The sequence below is a fragment of the Mytilus trossulus genome, chromosome 4 (assembly GCF_036588685.1).
Source record: "Mytilus trossulus isolate FHL-02 chromosome 4, PNRI_Mtr1.1.1.hap1, whole genome shotgun sequence".
Classification (NCBI taxonomy): Eukaryota; Metazoa; Mollusca; class Bivalvia; order Mytilida; family Mytilidae; genus Mytilus; species Mytilus trossulus.
The window spans coordinates 56,435,973-56,448,288 of NC_086376.1; positions in this window are offsets into that span (position 1 = coordinate 56,435,973).

Below are 12,316 nucleotides of genomic sequence, written 5' to 3' on the forward strand. Positions count from 1 at the left end.
CTTACAGGACAAATGAAAGAATTCTACAGTAGTAGAGTTTTATGGTCTGACTATTTTTTTCATTGCTTGGCCTCTTCATCCTCACATTATTCCGCTTGTCAATCCCTACCAGGTTAAAGTTTTTGTTAAATGTAGTTTACCATGAAGCCGAAGTCACATCAGATTTAAACAAATTACTACTGCACATGTACATTATGATGTGAACTTTTTACCTAATCCAAATTAGGATTGTGACCACAGATTTTGTGGTTCACAGAGCATTTTTACAAAATGTGATTGTATAAAAGGGGCATGATGTCCTATAAATAGTTATACTGCAACTGTGCTTTTTGCACAGTCAAATTGCATTGACGGTACTCATTTGTAATAAACGGTTACTATGTCACCTTGTTTGTAATGTTTGTAATGTTTGTACATGTATTGTGTTTCCATAGAGTTTTATTTATGATGTCAAGGAAGAATACACGTTCACAGTAGTCCTCTTTCCAACAGATGGCTTTTACGTTTACTCAAGTTATTCAATTTGGAATGGTTGTTTGAGTGTCAGTATATTACGAAAACCATGCATTGTCTTGAAGACAGCCTTAGTGGTGTTTTTAGTTTTTTCATGAAGTCCAATCAACTTGAAACTGAGTACATATGTTCCCTATGATAGGATCTTTCTAATTTTAATGCCAAGTTAGTGTTTTTACCCCATTGTCAGGGTCCACTGAACAAAGAAAATGATAGTGTGAGTGTTGGGCATTCAAGTGGGGCATCTGTGTACTAGTCAAATTTAAAGAATGCTTTTCACCAACTTTAATTTACATATCTTATCATACATGTATTTAAGAAAATTAAAACAGTTCAACTTGATTATCTTATCATTCTAAAAGCATTGACAATACTAATAAAAATGAAATTGAAAATGGAAATGGAGAATGTGTCAAAGAGACAACAACCCGACCGTAGAAAAAAAACACAACAGCAGAATGTCACCAACAGGTCTTCAGTGTAGCCAGAAATTCCAGCATCCGGAGGTGTTCTTTAGCTAGCCCCTAAACAAATCTATACTAGTTCAGTGATAATGAACGCCATACTTATTTCCAAATTGTACACAAGAAACTAAAATTAAAATAATACAAGACTAACAAAGGCCAGAGGCTCCTGATTTGGGACAGGCGCAAAAATATGGCAGGGTAAAACATGTTTGTAAGTATATTCTATATTTTGATGTTATGTGATATGATGAAGTCCAATTAAGGTCAAGTGACAGTAAATGGGCTATGTCACAGATTTTAGTAAAATTTTGCATACAACTCTGGCTCGATGAACTTCAACTAAAAATCGAAATAATAATGCATTTATCTCATTTATCATTTAAAATATTACTGATTGAATTTTTACAAAATTGGTGAGCATTTGTATAGAAAGCACATAAAATCGGCATAAAACCTTCTAAAATTTGTCTTAAAATTACAAAATCTCTAATTCTACTCCATAGATTTTTCTTAAAAAACTATATGTTGTGATACATAAATTACTGTTATAATGATATAAATTAAACATTGGGTCACCGACTTCATTTTTACGGTATACATCATTCAATGTTGTGTTCTTTGTGAAAAAATACTATAAAACGTTGAAATAATCGAAACGTCACCGTGTTGCCGGCCGTAAAACGTTGATTTTTAACGTTTTTCACTACAAACAAGGTGAAAAAATGATTTTTAGACAACAAATAAAGTCGGTGACCCTATCTTTATTTTGCATCATTATAACGGAATTTTATGTGTCAACAACATACAGTTTTTAAAGAAAAATTTATGGACTAGAATAAAAGATTTGTCGATTTTAAGACAAATTTTGTATGTTTTTTCGCTGATTTTAAGTGCTTTCTATACAAATATTCACCCATATTAAAAGAAATCAATCTGCAATATTTCAGATAATAAAAGAGATAAATGCATTATTTTTTCGATTGTCAGTTGTAGTTCAATGAGCCAAGATTGTATGCAAAATTTGAGCAAAATCTGCGACATAGCCCATTTACTGTTCCTTGACCTTAAGCTGATTGTATAATCCATTAAAAGCAATATATGGCCTTCAGTACCATAATATCAGGATCAATTAATTGTAACTTAAAAAAATATATCATATTAAACCAATGTAATATATCAATACCAAAATAGTTTTAGAGACTAATTTATTTGTAATCCAGACATCCATTATAATACAGAACAACTCATGTCAGTTTTAACCGGAAGTTATTTTTAACGACTGTGTCTAATTATTTTGTTTTTTTCACAATTCTGAGTTCATAGTACAATGTAATTCCATCATGCAATAGCCATACTTTTATCAGGTATGCACGATACAATCTATTTTTTCATGCAAGCAGTGTACAGAAAATTTAAACTGGAGGGGGAGGGATTTGGAAAGCAAACTAAAAACTTTGTAATAGTTATATATTACTGAAAACAATGTACCATTTAAACTTAAAACTCATATAAAATAGGAGATTCTATATATAGTAAAAGTAATTTTTACAGCTATTTCCCAAAATCATAGACTATACCTAATGTGTATTTATTTATTTTCGTGGGTACTAATTTTCTAATTGGACTAAGGAAAACTTGCATGTTCTTGGAAATTTGATTTCATGGGTTATTCAAAACCTTCATACAAGCCTTCAGAATTTTGTTCATTCATTGAACATTTAATTTCATGGTTCACATGTACCCAAAATATCCATGAAAGTTGATATCCAACAAATAATAATGATTCCACAGTAAATTAATTTATTGCTAGCCAGGCAGTGACCCTTTCTGCTACTTATTTTAGTATGATAGTGAGACAACAGTTACGTTAATTGTCATTTATAATTCAGATGACTGTTATAGTGAATTATTTAAATACTCAAATCGGTTTCAATTTCTCTATGGTAAAGGTTTGCTTCAGTACATGAGTAGGTACAGTGTGGATTTATAAGTGCTTCCTGTTTATATGCCTATTTAATGAATAACCAACTTGTGTCTGTCACACAACCATGTGGTAGATCTGAAAACCAAGCAAGTTACCTTTCCTGTTCCTGTGACAATTCAGTTTATTTTCTATCACATAACTTATTTAGTGATATTTAAAGAATATATTGCATCCATTTTGTTCACCTGAAGAGATTTTAACTTTTGTTACAATAGTAGAGGGGCATAATGTTTTCTGGTCTGTGCATCTGTACGTCCATTCATTTGTCCAATCTTTCGTTCCTCTGTTCATTCGTCTGTCCATCTGTTCTGCTTCAGGTTAAAGTTTTAAGTCGAGGTAGTTTTTGATAAAGTTGCAGTTCAATCAACTTACAACTTAATATACATGTTCCTTATGATATTATCTTTCAAATTTTAATGTCAAATTAGATTTTTGACCCCAATATTAGGGCCCACTGAACAAAGAAAATGATAGTGCAAGTGGGGCATCCTTGTACTATGGAAACATTCTTGTTTATTTCAGCATTTATGACAAAAACACGTCCTTGTAAAGAGAAAAATTAAGTGCTTCTCTTTCAAAAATAGATGGAATTGTATGCCTTTTAATCTCTTTTTTTCAAACAGACAAAAATCATCACAACTTTCTAGTGTATACTAAAGTCATAAAAGTTTAAATTGATTGTTTTTAAATTACAGTCTTATATTTCTTCACCCCATCATCCTGAAGTGGCATAATATTTTCCACTAAACTTAAACCAAAAACAATTGATTAATCAGTTAAATTGCTTATTTCTAGGTAATTATAATTTCTCTGATACTTTTTAATTTTTCTTCAAAGTCTTTTTGAACTGATCAAATCTAACTTTGTTTCTTAATTTGCAAAACCAAAGCTAAGCTATCAATAATCAGAGCATTCAAGAAGGCACCATGCATAAAGATTTAAGCTGTTTTTCTCAAGTTTATGCTTAATGTGTTCAGAATTTTGAACAATAGTTTGAGAACACTAACATGAACATGAATTTTTTCACATTTCATACTATATTGGTTTCTTTTATCTTTACCTATTCAGTGGCAGATCCAGAAATATTCATAAGTGGGGGCCAACTGACTGCCTAAGAGGGGAGGTCTGCTTCAGTCATGCTTCAGTGATTTCCTAAATAATCCACAAAATATTTCCAAGAAAAGGCTGCCTTTAATATAGGGATCTTTTATGATAGATATAAGTTATTGACTATTAGAGATTGAATATTAGACATTTCTCTTTTGTCATTTGTTTTCCCTTCAAAATATCTTCCTTGAATTCATCCCATTGCCACTTGGGATAACTATAACAAAGTCATTGCCTCTAATTTGATATCCTTGTTTTCAAGAATAGACTACTTCATTAATTATTGAGTTATAGATTGTGTCTGTTTCCAAATTAGTAATTAAAATATTTAATAGAGATAATTTTTCGTTATTAATAATGATATTGATATTGGATTAAATGATGATATTATACATTTACGTAAATACATATAAATCTATATTATATACATGAATCACTTGCCATAAGTGAACTTGATAGTAAATTATTGTCCAATCACTGATTGGGCTTTCTGTATTGGTATGATTGACAGCTTTGCTGAGACCATATATATTATATTCATTAAAGATTTATCAGATAGAATAGAAGTTATGAATGTATACTATACAATTCTTAAGGATCAGATGTATAGTTTCCAGTGAATTATCTCTCAAATAAGTGTTTGAAACAATTTATTTCCATGCAGTGAAAATTCTTTGTGGCTCTAAGTTAATTTCATTGTGAAGACAGAAAAGGTTTGAACAAAAGAATAACTTTTCAGAAGATGTATCAGTTTGAAAGTATATAATTTTGCTTTAAATAGATTGTGAAAATTTCATACTACATACAAATTATCTTTAAAAATTGTAGAAATGGTCTCAGTTAAAGACAATTTATCAAAGACATTCGAGGAGGATTTAAATCTAACGGAAATATTTCAACGCTCTTTTTACTCAGTGAAATCTACACAGATTGAACTAATTACGCAGTTTGTTACAATATCCATAGTGAATTTAGTTGTTCTTCTTCAAGATTTTCTGATAATACGTCTAATTTGTGTGAAAAAGAACCTCCAAACACCAGCTCATTTCTTAGTTGTCATGCTCCTGGCGTGGGACAGCGTAATGTTATTGATATTTTCACTTTCATCATTTATTATATTGTCAAATGGTGGCATATGGATAAGTGATACTGAATGTCATTTGCTTTATTTTTTCATGCGACTTTTTCGAGGATTCCAAATTGGCAACTTTACATTAATTGCTGTGGAAAAGGCACTATTTATTATTTTACCATATAAGTATGAAGTTATTTTTGATACAAAAATACCAATTATTGTTGGTTTTGGAATTTATTTTTTAACCAGTTTGTTGTGTGTAACAAGCTTTTTTGAACCAGTGAAATTTTTGAGTGGACCATTAACATGTGTAAATGGAATATTTTCTAGTAATAGTCCTTATCTTACAATAGGAGTTATCGTAAGAGGAATTCTTTTCTTCATTTGCACGCTATGTCTCTTCTTTGTGGCTGTTTTTGCAGCTTATTTTAATCGTAAAGAGAAACGAACAATTAAAAATATGACTAAGAGTGTTCAGAAAGAGTTTTTTCATGGCATGCTACGAAATATAGCCATTAATTTATCATTGACTTGTTTTTGGGGTATGCAGTGGGTGTTTATTTCACTAATGAACAATTCTGAAAACAATGTAATGCGAGGAAGGATTGCTGCCATTTTGTATCACTGCTTTGTTGCCACGGTGAACCCAGTTATGATTCGACTATGTTATAAACCTATCAGAAATGCCATGAAAACTAATTTAGTTAGTCCAACTGGTTCTAAAGAGGAAGAGCTTATGGATGAAGATATGTCAATAAATGGATTTTTACTTGGTACCAGTCGAACGGAACTATTTACTGTAGATATAGGAGACAGTCATCTGAGAGATGTTACTTCTAGTCAATTCAAAAATTCTATGTCATATGTATAACTATAGAGTAAAAAAAAAAAAAAAAAAGTTGATTTCAGTTTGTAATATGTTTTAATCTTACTTATCTCTCTCCCCTTCCTCTATAAAAAAAAATAGTGCTAATATTAGTTTTAAAATGCTGATTAGGAATTGGGTGATAATTCTTTTATCACTGAGTCATGGTCTTTTGACTTTGAAACTTTTGCTTAGTTTAAATGTATTAACTTGTGATTTGGTCAATTTAAGGGGAACTATTAGTGGTGGATCAATGATATAAGATGTGCAGTTGTATTAGCATTGGCACATTTCATTTCCTTGAAGATTTATTTTGCACTTCCCCTTCTGTCATGGTCTATTGACTTTGAATGTGTGCATTATTTACATGTCAATGTTTGTGACTAGATAAGTTTAAGATGAATGATTAAGTCGAGATGTTTGGCATGCAGTTGTAGTTATGTCATGGTGTGTTATTTGGCTTAAATTTGTGTTAGTGTTATTTTGGATAAAAATATGTTTTATTTTATGAAAGAAAATTTAATGTTTGTATTTTGTAAAAGTTTTAATTAATCTGTTTAATTAATTTTACCTATGCTGTGGCATTAGTACTCGAAATGTCACAGTTTGCTCAAAGCACTTAATTTTGAAAGACTAATTGTAATTAGCATATGTCACTTGGAAAGTTTACGTTTTTTATCAAAGCTGTAATCAAAACATTATAGGATTAGGCTTTGTTAATTAATGTCTATTTTTTGTTAATGAGAGTAATATTTACATGTCGAGTCATATTGATTTATATTTGGTTTTAATATAAATAGCGTTGTAAAATTTAGGAAAATTAGTCACCTTTCGGAAACCTAACCTTTCACTACTAAAGTCTATTACACTGGATCTGTAGGACTGTCGATCAGTCTCCCAGTTGACTTTGTAGTGTTTAGACAAAAATGTAGTTTTGACTCACCTTTTATTTTTTGGGATTTTTTAAGATAACAGTCAGTGTTTCGGAAGCGTAACCTCACACTACTCATGTCATTATACTGGCCCTTTAAGACTGTCTACCAGTCTACCAGTTGACTGTGTAGTGTGAGACAAAATTTATCTCTGACTCATAATTTAACTTTGGAAATACTTTTAAGATTGTTTTATTTTTGAGACTTTTACATTTTGAATTAGAGATTAAGTACATTTTATGATTTAGTAGTTTTGGCATTTAATTTATATTTTACATTTTTAAAAGGAGAAATAGTTTTACTTCGGATTTAATATTTTGAATTGATACTTTGTACTTTAATTAGATTATTATTATTATTTGGAATTGTTTACTGTTTGATTTGTTTGTTATCATCATTCGTTTAAATTGTTACAGTAATTAAATTATGAAAACCTTCCTTGCGTTTTAGCTATGCCTATCAGAACATAAGTCTAGCAATAGACTGACCCCCTGTCCCTTGGTTCCAGCACATACGAGTTAGCTCCCCCTTATCTAACAGTGCTCTCGGAGGAACCTTGGTGACAGTTCCACTAAAGTCAAAATATAAGACACTTCATAAACATCTAAACTTTGCTTGTATTTTTCAACCTATAACAAATAAAGTCCTTAACTATGAAAACATCTTCATTCATACATACTTAACATATACACACTATGTAAACTGTAAATAAACTTGCAATTAGTATGATGCGGCCATACCAGTTCTTGCGGTGAACACTAAATTTTCGACAAATTTGAAAACGACTTAATTTGATTAAAATTGGTATGGACTAATACTGTTACATGTAATGAAGTACAAGCTAGTTTCGTTTTGTCACATAAATATGTTTCATTGGCATTATATATTTTGTTTAATTTCTGCATTGTACCTTCTATATTCGTTCACTTAATAGATACATGAATGTAAATCAATACATTTTTTGAAAAATCATACAACATTAGCTTGTACTGCATTATATGTAACAGTTATTTTGGTATGGAGGAATACTGTTACATATAATGCAGTACATTAATTATTGTGGAGAAAAGGATTAAAGAAAAACAGCTGTTCTAACAATCTGTTTTTAATTAATCTTGATAATCTTAGATTGTTACATCACTGTACATAGCTGCTTCAAAAATGTGAATTCATAATCAAAACATTAACAAAGTAAGTTTTCTGCATTATCTTGGTTTAAAGTTTAAACTTTAAATTTGCATCACAGAAATGATGTTGTTTTAAGTGGAGGAAACATGTTTGAATTTTGAAATATTGTCAATTCAAAAATTTAAACATGCATTTATTATTGCAATTTTGTTTAATATTTAATACTCAAAATGCGATTTTTATTTTTGAATACAAATACAAATCCTGTTTAATTCATATAAAACAATCAAAATGCATGTTAAGATTATTGCAAATTTAGCTATGTTGCATTTTTCACAATTATAAAACAATGCAATTATTTCTGAATTTACAGTGACAAAAGAAAAGGAATCTAGCTGAAAGTATAGAAAAATACTCATTATAAGAGTACAAAACTGCATTTAGGTTAGAGAACTAATACCCTGTTGTCATTAGTTAATATAAAAACCTGACATTCATTTTCCTTGTTTTGCTCTTAATTTTCCATTTTTACACCATTTTAAAGTTTACATGATGTCCCCATGAGATAATTACAAGTTCTTTGCATGTTACCAGAAAGAATGTCAAGGTGTGTCATAATGTTTAAATAATGTTACAAAGTTAGTATGTATAAATGTTTCTACCTTTGAAGTTGGAAATATTATATATGAAGCCTATAAAAACACAATAAATTTTCCCCTCTCTGTCACCTGAGGGCATTAAGTGTTAGTCTTGTCTGTTTGTCTGTATGTATGTTCCAAAATTGATTTCTGTTCTTTAACTTGATGTTACCTCAACTTATTTAATGAAACTGATACACAATGCTTATAACAATAAAACACATGTCAAGTTCTAATTTGGGTGATGTCACTGTTATCCTTCTTAAGTTATGCCCCTTTATAACATTATATGCAAGTGGGGGCTTGTATAACCTGCATAATTTAATGTGTTACACTATGTATAAAGATTATTTCTTTAACTGTAAGAAATATCATATTTGGATTATGATGAAATGGAATGTGTGACTGTAAAAAACATTGGTTATATAGATACTGGTGATGAGATATATGGAACTACTGCTGGTTGCACCAGAGGTAAAGGTGGGTATAATATTTTTTAAATGTATAATTTTAAATGATCCAGCATTTTGGAGGTGTGGCATATATTGTCAAAGTATATGTCGGGGGGGGGGGGGGGAAGAGGGAATGTTATCCCTTGAGTTCCCAGAAAATTAAGCTGAATCCTGAATTCATGAAAAAATAAAGCAAACTGTCCAGGAATTGAAAAATCTATTTTGAATTCGGTAGTGCTGCATGATATCAATACTAAATTCACCTCAAATAAAGACCCAATCTGACAGTACAAGTTACTGACCAATAACAACTAATAGAAAAAAATCATGCATCTAAAACTAAAATATCAATCTGTACACATCTAACATCCAATAGATTTAGTGTAACAGTGAGAGAAAAAAACATAACTTTGTTTCAAAGACCTAAATGTAAATTTGCATACAAGTTTTTTTTTACTTTGTAAGGCCACGGTTTTTTAATTTGTTGGTTTACGGATTTTCTCCATGAAAAAGTCGGGTCGGTCGGTCGGAAAAAAAAAGAAAAAAAAATCTTTCAAGACAGAAAACTGATATGCAAAATAAAAATATATTTCACCTTTCTAATAAATGTTTGTCATACTATTTTTTCATCGTTCTTAAATTTTAGTTTGATGAAATATTATTGCTCAGCTGTAAACATCGCATGACATTGTCTAATAATTTCCCGTAAAAAGGGAGGCAAAGACGAAATTAAATCGTCATTTCACAAACAAGAAAAACAGATTCACGTCAGTTATTTGACTTAGCTTTTAATCAAAACTTGGTGAAAAATAATAAGCACGAAAACTGAAAAAGAAAAAAAAAGTAAAAACGTCGTACAAAATAAGTTTCAACACACGTGTCAAAAAAGTAATAGACTCGTCCACTGGAAAAAACGAGATTATCAGGTTAAATAATCTGTTGTCATGCATTCCCGTTTTTTTATCCAAATGGTCGATATTTTTTTATTATCTATAAAACAAGAAAATTTCAAATGATTTGTTAAAATTCAGTATTTTAACTTGATGTCTTGAACTTCCACCTGTCCACATTTGGACAAGTCTATTTATATGAGAACATGCATCTTACGGACTGGTGACAAATAAGGGAAACGAACTTATTGTGTAATTGGTTTTAAACACAGGTTTCGTTCCGCAAAATTATTTGCGCAAACGACATTTCAAGGTCATTAATAATTGATTTGTCTATTTTTAGAAACGTAAACTGAAAGTTTCATTTTTCACAACAGAAAGTGTCATCACTTCTCTAAGTGATTAATGCATTTTATTTCATAAAAAAGGATATTTTAATTATTTTTCAGGGATAATGCATTTCTTAGGGTCGGCGAGAATAAAAAACCTGAAAATTCGATTTTATTTTTATTTTGGAAATCGGCAAAATCGAGTCGGCGGATCCGTAAACCAACAAATTAAAAAATCCTGGCCTAAATACAAATATGTAATAAAGAAAATACCTTCATGTGCTACTTTTACAGATGAAGTGTAAATTTCAACATTTATTTGAAATTTCTGTTTTTCACGCATACACTTTGTTTCAAAAGATAAAAAAACATGCAGATATTTGTAAAAACATTAAGAACATCATGTTTACATCAGTATGTTATAATGTTGAAATATTCATTGAAACAATTTTTATTATTTTAGAAAAGAAACATTGCATTTGTTGCTGTAAATATATAAATTGTTTGTATAATTTTTAAAAATATAATTGGTTGATGATTTTTCCATAGAAATAAGTACAAATGATTTTCTAAATGATAAAGCCTAATGTTCCTTAAAACCAACAAAGATGATTGGAATTAACGGAAAAATACACTTCGCTTCTCAATAAGCTCGGGAAAAGGTGGGGGACCACTCTGTGAAAATGACCTAGCTGGAGCACTGAATATGTCACATTTCACCGTCATAAAGAATACATTTTATGTTAGAGATGTTATACATCTGTTGTATACGTATCTTTCTCTAATTATATGGAAATTTATCCCTTTCCGAACCCATTGTATAAATAAATTTAATCGACGTGTGGTTGCTGGTGATCTCAAAAGATCATTGGATGATTTTTACGGGTAACTGGATTTTTAGCTAACTGGATGAATCAAAATATGATAACAGGTGTTAATGAAATTGACAACTTTGTGCATTGTGAAAGGCACTCGAAGGGAAAATGTCTTTTCAATTATTAGAGAAACAGATTCTTACATAGTTACTCGTGGATTATCGGATTTATCCAATCTCGATAGTTAAATTATAAATTTAAGTCCTCACTGAGGCGGCTCAGACTTTAAAATTGATAATTTAACTATCTTGATTGGATAAATTCGATAATCCACTGGTATCAATGTAAGAATCTATATATATGTATTTACTTTTAAAGAGAGATACATTTATACAATTCTGTAAGACCAAGTCCACACTAGGACATTTAGATCGATTTATACTGGATCTGTTCACTTTAGATCGATTTAAGGGTCAATGTAAACACTTTGAATTGATATTTTATCAGTCTAAACTAAAACACCAAAAAAGGTAGTTTAGTTTGAATTAATCTCAAGTGAACTGATCTTACTTCAAATGTAAATGATTACGATTGAATGGAAAATATTTTATTGCGCATTTACAGCGGCAAATATATATATTATCAGTTTTTCTTTGTTTAACCTATATTTCTCTGTTTAATTACCTTTGTGTACATGCACATAAAAAAAACTGAAAACATGTTGTCTTGGTCATAGCATAAATTTGTGAAATCAATTTCATTTTTTTTTCTTGATTTTGCTTTTTATGAACCGCAGTATATGTTGTAACTTGGTTGCTACATATATTGTTTCAAAATTAAAGAAAACTGCAAGAACAGCAGTATCAATATTTTAACTTGTGATTCAAGAGAAACAATAACTCCATCCAATTTTTATACATCATTCTCCAGATAAGAAAAATATCCCACTTAAAACAGAATTCTGTTAGAGTTTGTATGTTTGATACTATGAAGATTTGTCTCATTGGCTCTCATACCAAATCTTCTATATCTAATAGCTTGATCCTTGAATAAAACAACCAAAATATAACATCAATAAGATTCATTCTGCCAACGACTAAGGGCACCAGTATATTTGATAG